Source organism: Terrapene carolina, unplaced genomic scaffold, assembly GCF_002925995.2.
Source record: "Terrapene carolina triunguis isolate 2854851 unplaced genomic scaffold, T_m_triunguis-2.0 Scaffold32879, whole genome shotgun sequence".
NCBI lineage: Eukaryota > Metazoa > Chordata > Testudines > Emydidae > Terrapene > Terrapene triunguis.
In genome coordinates, this window is record NW_020697230.1 from 9,902 (window position 1) to 22,411 (window position 12,510).

Here is a 12,510-nt window from a genome sequence, read left to right on the forward strand (position 1 = left end):
CCTTCTCTTTGACTTCTCTAGGAGAAAAGCCACTAGCTTTCCCCCAGACAGTGTCAAATCAATGGCTTTTGCAGCATGCCCAGAAGGTCGAGTTTTGGCTATAAGGGATCCTGTGGTATGTACAGGAGAGAATGTTCACCAAGGAAAAAAGACAATGGATGTAGGGAATCTGAGATTCCTTGTCAGAGAAACATGCGATAATATAAATTTGGGTGTCTGCTCTGATGGCTCAGAGAAAAGATCCATCAGTCTTCTGCTTTTCTCCTTCACCTAAGGTTTTGAATGATACTTGGGTCTCCTTCCCTTCCAGGTCTGAGGATTCTACCTTCGTTAGCTCCAAGAAGACACAATACGAAGAACACATCTACAGATGTGAGGACGAGCGTTTTGAGGTAGAATTCTTCCAAAATCATTTCTTGGAAAGCCTGGGATTCTATGAACTGGTTAGCTATATGGTATAATACTGCTTAAATACTGATGCCTGGACTTTTTTTCTTGGTTATAGGATCATAGAGTCATAAAAATGTAGGGCTGGAAATGACCTCAAGAAGTCATCAAGTCTAGCCCCCTGCACTGAGTTGGACCAAGTAAACCTAGACCATCCCTGACAAAAGTTTGTCCAACCTGTTCTTAAAAACCTCCAATGATGGGGAGTTCACAATCTTCCTTGGAAGCCTATTCCAGTGCTTAACTACCCTTATAGTTAGAAAGTTTTCCTAATATCTAACCTAAATCTCCTTTGCTGCAGATTAAGCCCATTACTACTTGTCCTGCCTTTGGTGGACATGGTTATGCTTCTACCTAAGGACTGTTCAACCTCTGTGAATACAAGAATCAAAATCCAAGTAACTGCTTCTGATCACCAACTCCTTCCCCTCCAACCCATTGACTTTATCGTGGTCGGTAGCTTTGGCACAGCTTTCTTTCTCTTCTCTTTAGGTCATTCCAAATGAAACTGTTCAATGGCAGATGCATAATTGATGCTTCCTTTTATTAGTACATAGAGGCTGAAATATATTTCTGTGTTAAAAATCTGAAAAATGACATTCACAGAGTGTTAAATGATTGACACTCCAAATGGAACTCAGCACAGCAATTATTTGCCGATGCTAAGATTTATCGTTTCCTTTTGTAGTAATGCTGTCAATTGTGTACCTCCCACCCATGGAAAATCTTATTTCCTGAAGGAAGCATTTTAGTAGCCTGTAACTTCTTGTGAAAAGAGGCAATACTGTATAGGAAGCAGATGAAATATAGGTAGATTAGAACAACCAAATGTGGAAATATTAAACCATTTCTCAAGTGCCTCCTGTTTTACGTGCACAGCATTACAGAAGTATTAAGTTCTTGTTTTGGTTCACTTAAATGTTAGGGTAAGTCAACACTTAAAACGCTGCAGCTGTGCTGATGCAGTGCTTAAGTGAAGAAACTCCTATGCCAACGGGAGAGCTTCTCCAATCAGCTTAGTTAATCCACCTCCCCAAGACGTGATAGCTGTGTCGATGGGAGAAGCTCTCCCGTTGACATGACGCTGTCTACGTGGGGGATTAGGTCGATGTAACTGCATTGCTCAGTGTGGATTTTTCACACCCCTGAGCAACATAGTTACACCAATATAGGTCTGTAGTGTAGACCCGACCTTTATTTCCAGAAAGTAATATTGTACTATGGCTAACACATCTTCCCTTTCAGCTGGATGTTGTCTTGGAGACCAACCTGGCAACAATCAGAGTCTTAGAGGCAATCCAAAGAAACTCTCCCGCTTGTCTGCTGAGGAGCAAGCCAAATTCTGGCTGGACAACACTCTGGGTGGCACGTCGGAGGTGATCCACCGCAAGGCGCTGCAGAGGATATATGCTGACAAAGCGGCCGACATCATAGACGGGCTGAGGAAAAACCCATCTGATGCAGTTCCTATTGTGCTGAAAAGGTACTTCCCAGGTTTTGGCATTATTACTTGTGTTTGGGTAAAACTCATCGTACGCTAGGCACTATTCAAATGTATAATACACACAGAGGCTCCAGTTGAGGAAAACATACAGTCTGAGAAATGCAGATGCTTTTTATGTTCTAATAAGTTGTTGCGTTTCATAGTACCCAGCTACTCTTGTGTCTAGTAAAGCCAAAACATCACTGGCCCTGCTGGCAAAGTATGGATTTTTTATTTTTCCTACCCAAGATAGGGCAGTCTTGAGTTAAAAAATCTGTATTGTCAGTTTTGGACACAACTGAGTTTGATCCCATTATAAATCCCATCTGTGAAAGTGAACAAGGCTTTGACGTGTAGAGTCTGTATTGGATTCAGGTTCCAACTCAAAAATTACGATGTTCTACTGCCAGCCTCCTGATCAGAAAAAGGAAGTGAGTGCACAATATTGAGGGGCGGGGGCAGAGACCGCTCTCTTTAATAATAGTTATAACGGGTAATTTCAACTCCCCACATATAAAATATCAACCTCTGGAGAAGGTGAGGAGAAGGAGTTTTTCAATATTTTAAATGATTGCTTCTTGTAATAGCTAGTCTGTAGCTACACAAGAGGAGAGGTTATTGATTTAGCCCTGAATAACACTTAGATGCTGAATCAAGAAATAACTATGGTCAAACCATTGAGTGGTAGCGATCACAATATATAACAGTCCAGCATCCTTGGTGGAAGGGATTATACCAAAAATTAGTACTGTGATATGAGACGTAGGAAAGTGGAAGCTAAGTCAAAAGTTGGACAATTTTACAATCTTTAAAGCATAGGTTCCTGATCTGTAAACTACAGGTCGTCAGTGTGGTCTTGAATAGAAAGAGAGGTGGTTGACAGAATCTTCTTATACAGCCTCAATCTCTGCTATGAATTGAAGCAAATATGCCATTACTGTATATTGAAAAAACTAACAAATCCCCCACCCAGCTGGAATTCTGTGTTGTGGTCACCCTGTCTCAAGAAGGACATCTCAGTAATAAAGGACTCAGAAATGAGCATGGGGGGGAAGATGAGGCATGGGAAGACTGTGAGAAGTGATTGATGGTAATGAGACTGTTTAGGTTTGAGAGATAGTGGTATCAGAGGCGTTTTTACAGAGGTATACAAAATCTGATTGCTGCTGCTATTTACCTTTTCATATACGGACAAGGGGATATGAAAATGTGAAAATGAAAGGCAGGAAATGTAAAATTGATGAAAGGAAGTACTCTTCTCTAGTACCATCTGTGTAGGACTTTTTCTCTTGTGTCTTAGAACCTTAGCACAAGACTTTCCGAACTTCCCTAGCTCTTCCTTTTTTTACCCTTGAGGGCAGCCATGGTAGAGTGGAGTAAGAGCCAAGCCCCCTAGTGGTCACCACGTGTCACTCTTGAGTTTAAGTGCTGTCTTCCACCCAGTTCCTTGTTGAGCATGGTCAGTGAGCTGTAAAGAGAAGGTGGAAATTGAACTACAGTATTCAAAGAATGTGCGGAATGTGCCCCTACTAAACTGGCTGAAGGGGATAGTCCATAAATGAATGGAAACTAACCTTTGTGTTCTTTATAGCTTCTCTGTCCTCCTGGCTGGTTCTGGATTTACACAGCAAGAGGCTACAACAGCATTTTGATGGAACCGTGTCATCATACTTTTCCACTTTCCCGATACATCTCTAACAATGTAGAACAAAGGATAATTAGAAATGAAAGTAATTCCCTTTAGCATTGTAGTTGCGGATTGTCAGATCTTTTTTATGGTGGCTCCCTAATGTCCCCGTCAGAATTGGGGCCCCGTTATACAAATGCAGAAAGAGAACTCATGTCCGGAAGGACTTGCTTTTATGTTGCATCATGTTGAGGACGTCTGCAGTCTCCAGCAGGTTCTCTACTGAGGCAGGGCATAATGTGAGAACTAGACGTAAAGAAACGAGAGATGAAAGGAGAGGGGTAAGACTGTGAGGAGGTGCTCTTAGACACCAGGGTATGGACATGGTATGAAAACTAGATTAGAGGAGGGATATAGGTTTGCGAAGGGACTGCCAAGTAAGAGGTACTTCTGGGATCTGTGTGCTTCTAGACTCCTGGAACGTTCAGCAATTATATCTCTGCAAAGTTCCTATGTCTCATCAAAAGTATGTAGGCTGCCTAGATGTAAATTGTGATTCCTTAATCCTCAGTGAAGAGAGAGAGCTGGTTTTTCCATTATGTCAAGATGTGAGAGGTCAAGGGTTGTCTGATTCCCAACTTGTGGTGTTTTTCCTTTAAACATGGTCAAGTTGGTTACAGTGCACTCTTTGTGAAGTGACAGAATGGACTTCTTTCTTCTAGGCTAGGTATAAGCTGGCTGAGAGGTTCAGAGTTTTGTGTATGCCTGTGTTGCATGGGGTGAAAAGAATATCTAGTTACAGGACCATAACAAGTATCAGAGAAGTTTGAGAGCTCTGAAATGTCTGGCAAGTGGTTAAATCCATGTATTAAATAAATGATGGGATGTCACAGATACCAGGGACTCTTTGGGGCAGCTGGTTACAACAGTTGAGATTTCTGTTATTTGTAACTTCTCACAAAGCAGAATTCTGGGATATTGACAATGAACCCAGACCCAGTCCTGGGACTCTGTAGGAGGTATACAGGAAAAAAAAAAGTTTGGTTTATGTTCTGTTGAATGCCCTCATCATCACCCTGGTTAGTGGGGTATAGCCATGCATTTGTGGCCTATTTAACCTTCTGTAAAATAACATAGCCACAAAACCAATCTAAAGATTCATGGCCATTCCTGGAGAATTTTGCTATGCACGTTGTACCTCATTTGAAGTCCTTCTGAAACTTTCTGCTGTTTCAGTGGGCGATGGGCACTGAGCAGAAGCCTTACTGCCTCCAGCTTGTCTGGTCTAGGTTTTTATCCTACACCCATCAATGTGGTATCTTAGCATCTCTTAGCTTCTGTTTTGTTTTTTGTTGCTGCTAAGGTTAAAGATGAAAGAGGAAGAGTGGCGAGAAGCCCAGAGAGGATTCAACAAGGTCTGGAGGGAGCAGAATGAGAAACATTACCTGAAATCCCTGGATCACCAGGGCATCAGCTTCAAACAGAATGACACCAAGGCCCTGTATGCAATATGTGTAGGCCCTTGACACCAGAACTTGGGTTGTTGTGATGGATAATGTGAACTCTGGCCCTTCCCCCATAGGGTTTGGGGTTGTAATGAAAGAGGAAATCCAGTTCACTGCCAGTGCTTTGTACAAGGGTCTTAAAGACGTGGTAAGTTGCATATGTGAGACTCACCCATGCTCTGTGTATTTGCTCTTCCTCCCTCAGAGGCAAGAGCAGGCATCAGAAGATAATGCTGGAGTACCCATAGGCCCACACCTGTCACTAGCCTATGAGGACAGGCAAATCCTGGAGGATGCTGCTTCTCTTTATCATCCACCACGTGAAACAGCAGACAGGAATTCAGAAAGAGGACAAGTACAAAATCAAACAGATCATGTACCACTTCATTCCGGACTTGCTGTTTGCTGGGCGGTGCGAGCTCTCAGACGTGGAGGAGGAAATGGATGTGGATGAAGCCACTGGGGCTGCGAAAAAGCACAACGGAGTTGGGGGCAGCCTCCCTAAAGCCAAGCTGCTGTTCAGCAACACAGCGGCCCAGAAGCTACCGGGGGGAGGGGCGGAGGGGGGACGAAGTGTACACCCTCTTCTATGTCAACAACAACTGGTACATCTTCATGCGGCTTCACCAAATCCTATGCTTGCTGCTGCTGAGGATTTGCACCCAGGCTGAGCGGCAAATCGAAGAGGAGAACCGGGAAAGGGAATGGGAGCGGGAAGTGCTAGACGTAAAATGAGACAAGAATGACAGCCCAGTGTGTGGATCTGGTACTTGATCTGTTTCCTGGTGTCTTGAGGAATCTGTGTTCCTCCCTCTCACCTGCCTTTAGGTTTTGTCTCTGTAAAATCCGGTACCTGCATTTTGGTAGTTTCCAAAATGTGAAATATAAGGATGTTGGTGGGCACTGAATGTAGCACAGCATGTTATCAAGGAGGAGATCTCTAGACCTGACCCTGGGACTTGGAACATCCTACTTCATGGGGCTGTGGGCGAGAGGCGTGGTATTTTGTATTGCTTTAACACTCCTTGCCAGCTGAATTTCTTAATTTTGGATTGCGCTATTTTTCTACCTCATGAATTTACAAGTTGGATAAAAATCTTCTCTTGCCCCAAGCTTGTTATAAACTATCTCAATGGAGGAGTCAGCCCCTGGCAATTGACAAAGCAGTCAGTTTTGGCTCTGGTATTAAAAAGTGTGTGTCCTTTTAAACTGGTGTTCAAATGATTTACCGACTAAAGAAAGCAGGGCAGGCTAAACCCAAGTAAGTCCAGGCAGTCCTATGTAGACCAGTAAAGAGCCTTCTTGATCTTCCATTTTCTGTTACAATATTCGTGTAATCTGAGTGGTCTCAGGAAATATATGTATTTAGAATTCTCCAAGGGCTGGTTTCCTTAGTGGTGATAATGCTACAGTACTAAACTGCCTATGGCTGCCTGTTTCCTGCCAGCTAAAACCAGAGTAAAGTAGCTAATTTGGATTAAAGCAAAGGAGGAAGTGTGGACAGTCTTTGTTGGCCTTGAGAGATGCAGAGGTGTTTGAACCTATAACAATTAAAAACAAACAGAAAACACAGAGAACTTTTCAAATTCCCTTTAAAATGGCATTGTTCCTTAACCAGTATTTTAAAAAACTTTATTTTCATCTTCCCTTGATGCCTATACCGCAGTGATGAGTGTTAGTTCAAAACTGGGTGCATCCTGAATGGCTTTTTTCATTTTCTTCCCCTTTTTACTGTGTTTCTGCTACAGCCCACAAAACCTTTTAGAAGCTACATTGGCACATTCAGCTTGGAAAGGCGGTAACTGTCCGTGTAGCTTGCTCTGGATAAGGTGCTGGAGAAACAGGAGACCTGGGTTCTAGTCCGAGCTCTGCTACTTAGTTACTATGTGACCTCAGGTAAGTTGCTTCCCCCAACCCCCTTGGTCTCTGTTGCATTCTTCAAGGCGGGGACTAGTTGGTTGTGTGTCTGAATGGTGGCAAGCACAGAGGGGTCGCAGATATAGTTTGGGACCTCTGGGTGCTAGTGAAATACAAGTTAATAATAATGTGCAATGGGTATATTTCATAAGAGCCTTAGGACATATCTGCGTTCATATCTTTTTGGTGAGGTCTCTGCTTTAATGGTGTGCATAATGTTGTTTTGGTAGCAAGAACCTCTTTAGTTCTCTTTAGTTCTGAGAATTTTACCACCTCTGCCCTCCTCCGTGAGGCCTCTGATGGGTTACAGACCTGGCATTAATTTGAAAAGCTCTCATTTAAAGTCTTACAATGTTGTTCCTCATTTTATTGACCATTCTGGTAATTCATCAATTTGTCTGAGACCTTCAACATGTGGCCCTTTTGCTCCCAGAACTCATAGTGGGCCTGTAGGAACTGCCTTTGAGGGGTGTTACAATGTAGTTCATGTTGCACCTTCTCTTCCTCTAGTGGATATTGATGTGGAGGATTACTACCCAGCTTTCAGAGGGGTAGCCGTGTTAGTCTGTATCAGTAAAAACAACGAGGAGTCCTTGTGGCACCTTAGAGACTAACAAATTTATTTGGGCATAAGCTTTTGTGGGCTATAACCCACATCATCAGATGCACGGAGTGGAAAATACAGTAAGCAGGTATAAATATACAGCTCATGAAAAGATGGGAGTTGCCTTACCAAGTGCAGACTGTCCTCCACTATCCAAGAGATGCCTAGTATCAGATGGGACCACGTTTGAAGTGTTCTCTTGCTCTTAGAAAACCTGAAGCATTTGTAAACACAAGAACCAAAACTGTAAGGACTCTTGGAAAAGGTTCTGTATTTCTTTTGAGTAACAACTTCCTTCTGGATTTCACGCACGCTGGCTGGCTCTTGAAGCTGGTATATTTGTGGCTTTCAGCTGCTTGTTGTCACTTGAACTCTGTAAGCCCAAGTGTCAACTCTCACATGCTGGCTACCTCGATGATCCAATTTCTATGGAGAATTGTTAAGCACAAATTAGAGTATAAAGACAGGGCTAAAAACAAGTTCTTAATTTCAGTTTTGACAGGAAATCGGCAGTCAACCTGCTCTTTATTTAAATTTGGGAATATAATTAATAATTAGAATTTGATTTAATTATTTTTAATTTCCCCTCCACAACCAACCAACTAATCAACCTTTGGATTTGGTGTAGCGATTCCATGGCAAGAGAACTGCTTAACAAGCCCTTCCCGCGTACCTCGATGGTCTAAATCTTTGCCAGCTGTCAGGCATTTCCTTCATAATGCTCACTTAAAGGTTATTAATCCGTAGTTACTTTGTATGTGTAACTGTAGCTAGCATCATTATTTATTTTAAAGGACACAATGTTTTCCAATGGGTGTAGTAGTAATTCACAATAGAAGAGGCTACTATGTTCATAACCTAAATAATTGTTTTTTAGTTTTAATACTTAGATGGCTAGAATTTTTTTTTGCGGTGGTTTGACCAGACAGAGGTTTGAAGCAGGAATTTTTAAGGGTATGTTCATTTCTAATCTGCATTGATGGACATATTCTTTAGCTGGTTCTGAGACTTGCATGGTGCATAGTGGAGAAGAACTGGAAATCTGACCAATTCTCCCACAGCGTATATGTATGCAGGGGAGATAAAATAGTTTCTCTCTCATCAATTATAGCGTTTGACATAAGTGTTTGCATGCAAACATGTAAGTCTAGAAGTGCAGGCAAATGATGAAGGCTCAGCCTGGCTTGTTTTGATTAATGTCAAACTCTGCTTGTTGCCACATGGAGAAGTTTATTTTGGAGATTTTCTTAGTGTTCTATTTTGTCTACGGCCTGACTGCAGAAAGCAGGTTGTCCATAGTGCACACTAGTGCAAAGCCCTCTGACTGACTTGGGTTGGGGAAAGGGGGCTACTGCAGTATACAGTGCACCAAGTCCAGAGACATTTAAAACCACTTCACTAACTCCTCTTCTCTGTGTCCTTCCTGCTCCCAGCTTCAGCACACAGTGAGCGAGGAGATCTGCATGCAGGTGACAGAGCTTTACTTGTCGGAGAATAGCAACGGAGCTACCGGAGTCCTGCTGTCGTCACAGTCATCTCGGGCCCTTGTGGAGGCCACGTACCAGCGCAAAGCCGAGCAGCCCATGTCAGACGAGAACTGTTTCAAGGTAAAAACCATATCTGCCTGCAGTGACGCTTGGAGGAGGACTCCTGGAGGAGCTTGCTGAGAGAGGAGGGGAAGTACGAAGGCTCGCTGAGAAAGGAGAATGGGCTCAGCTTTTTTTACGTAACTATCCAAATATCCCAAGGACCTCTGGACACCTGTGTGCTCCGCAGCTGTCATAGAGCTTGACAGGGCGACCTGATTGTGCATTCTAGCCTGGTGGAGCTGCCGAGTACCTGCTCTGTGACTGTCGGTCTTAATATAGCCCTTGGCGGGGCTTGCATCAATCCAGACAGGAACTGTAGAACGAACAGAAAAAACAGATAAATATTTCTATAAAGAGTTCCTCGGAAATGGGACATTTGCAAGGAAGATGGAAAAATACGTATCCTGAAGTAAAGCTGGGATTTGTCCCTGTATTTCCCAGTGTCCCAAAGCCAGAGTAATACTGTATTGAGTGATTGCTGTCACTAGGCTTTTAATCTCTGTGTCTCCCTCCCTCCCGTGGGGTGGGTCACTTTCCACCTTTTTCTCCATCTCATCCATTGTAGACTGTAACAGTCTCTTACTAATATTTGTCACCTATGCATTAAATAAACCTGACTCACAGTTCAAATCAAATTCATACTTCTTGTCACTGTGAAATCAGAAGTGGCCGGGCCCATCTTGAACTAGTGAAATTCATTGATAATGGCTTTGATATTTATAGGGTGTCTCTGTGTTCCCACTGAGAGTCTCAAAATAAGCAGGGAAGCAAAGAATTGAAACTGCACAAATTGATCAGAAAACAGCATGCTGCTAAAAGGGGTCCAGCTCCTTGCTTTGCCTTTATAAACATCCCAATTTTGAGCAAACTCTGTGGGTAACAGAGATTTTTTCTGATCGTTAATAAAATACCAACCGTTCACTGCAGCAATTCATGCTTTTTTCTTCCACCTCTCTTTAAGTATGTCATGGTTCTCTATCCAGGAATTCTCTTCTGCCCATATATGTAGAATAATTTCTTTATCCTTTTACCCTCTGTTAGATTAGTTCCTTAGTGATCTAGAAGTTTCCACTCATTGTCAAAACTCCTTCTGTGTTCAGATTGTGTAACTGGGGCTAGTATCCCCCCATTGTTCCCAGCAAAGTGGAAGGCACAGTATTATGCTGGAGAGTTGCATAAAGTTTATTGGATTTATTTTTCTGAATAATTGGTTACTAAGTCCCCTTCCGCATTCTGCTTTGTAGCTGATGTTCATTCAGAGCAGAGGCCAGGTCCAATTAACCGTCGAGCTGCTGGACACCGAAGAGGAGAATTCGGATGACTCCGTAGAGGCAGAGGTAAGAGCCGATTGTCCTTGGAGTTCAGCTGCAGCTATTAAGCATGTAAAGTTTAAGTGGGGGTATAACTGGATGAAGATGGCAGCGCTGTCAGTGTTTCAGATGCTATAGTTTATGACCTGCTTCTAGTCCTACAGGACACATTGATTATGTGACACAGTGCACTCAGTGAATTGGGTTGAACAAGCCTTGTTGGCATCTCTTCTTAACAATTTCAAAAACCAGACAGTGCAGGTGCATATAGGGGGAGGGATAGCTCAGCGGTTTGAGCATTGGCCTGCTAAACCCAGAGTTGTGAGTTCAATCCTTGAGGGGGCCACTTAAGAATCTGGGACAACAATCAGTACTTGGTCCTGCTAGTGAAGGCAGGGGGCTGGACTCGATGACCTTTCAGGGTCCCTTCCAGTTCTATGATATAGGTATATCCATCCATGGGGGGAGAGTGAGTGGGACCTGTGTGAAATATATGGAGTCTCCAAAGATTGCTTTTCTTTCATCCACTTCCAACCAAACCCCTTCAGAGTTGGGTTTGAATTGTTTGATTTGGCAGATGTTGGTTAACCCCTTGTGTTCTGTGCCAATTTCAGCGTTGGTCAGACTACGTAGAACGGTACGTCAGCTCTGATTCTACCTCTCCCGAACTTCGGGAACACCTGGCCCAGAAGCCGGTTTTCCTGCCAAGGTGAGTGAACAAGCTGTGGCTGTGAAAAGTGACCCACAGACCACAAGTACCCATGTCAGCAGAGGGAGAAAATCTTACTCTGTCACAGTGTTGGCTATTGCAGTCTCTTGTTTGTTTTTAGTACTCTGCCACTTTAGAAGACATTAACCTGGGAGTAGCGTATAGAGACACAGTGCTGCTGTTTATTCCAAGAGCCACCCTGGGCTCCTGCTCTCCAGTGACTAAGGCCTGGTCTACACTAGGAGGTTATGTCGAATTTAGCAGCGTTAAATCGAATTAACCCTGCACCCATCCACACAACAAAGCTATTTAGTTCGACATAGAGCTCTCTTAAATTCAATTTCTGTACTCCTCCCCAATGAGGGGAGTAGCACTAAATTCGACATGGCCATGTCGGATTAGGGTAGGTGTGGATGGAAATCGACGCTAATAGCTCCGGGAGCTATCCCACAGTGCACCACTCTGTTGACGCTCTGGACAGCAGTCCGAGCTCGGATGCTCTGACCAGCCACACAGGAAAAGCCCCGGGAAAATTTGAATTCCTTTTCCTGTCTGGGCAGTTTGAATCTCATTTCCTGTTTGGACATCGTGGCGAGCTCAGCAGCACTGGCAACGATGCAGAGCTCTCCAGCAGAGGTGACCATGCAATCCCAGAATAGAAAGAGGGCCCCAGCATGGACTGATCGGGAAGTCTTGGATCTGATCGCTGAGTGGGGCGATGAGTCCGTGCTTTCGGAGCTGCGCTCGAAAAGACAGAACGCAAAGATCTACGAGAAGATCTCAAAAGCCATGACAGAGAGAGGATACAGCCGGGATGCAACGCAGTGCTGCGTGAAAATCAAGGATCTGAGACAAGGCTACCAGAAGACCAAAGAGGCAAACGGACGCTCCGGATCCCAGCCCCAGACATGCCGTTTCTATGAGGCACTGCATTCCATTTTAGGTGCGGCCGCCACCACCACCCCACCACTGACCGTGGACTCTGAGGATGGGATATTGTTGAGGGCCGCTTCCTCGGAGATGTTAGCGGACGGGGAAGATGAGGAAGGAGATGAGGAGGACGAGGCAGTCGACAGCGCTTACAACGCTGATTTCCCCGACAGCCAGGATCTGTTCATCACCCTCACAGAGATCCCCTACCAACCGTCCCCAGGCGTTAACCCGGAGCCAGAATCAGGGGAAGGATCAGTTGGTAAGTGTTTAAAACATGTAAACATTTATTTTGAACAGAACAGGAATATTAACAATATTAACAATGGGTTTTTCATGATTAGTTTGCCCTAGGCGCTTAACGTTTTAGTCGTTGGCAGTGCAACTAC

General features: G+C 43.9%; 1 pseudogene; it reads left to right on the forward strand.

Annotated features, from left to right (window-relative positions):
• Nucleotides 1-206: 206 nt before the first annotated feature.
• Nucleotides 207-11,783, forward strand: LOC112123294 (annotated as a pseudogene).
• The last annotated feature ends 727 nt before the right edge of the window (nucleotides 11,784-12,510 follow it).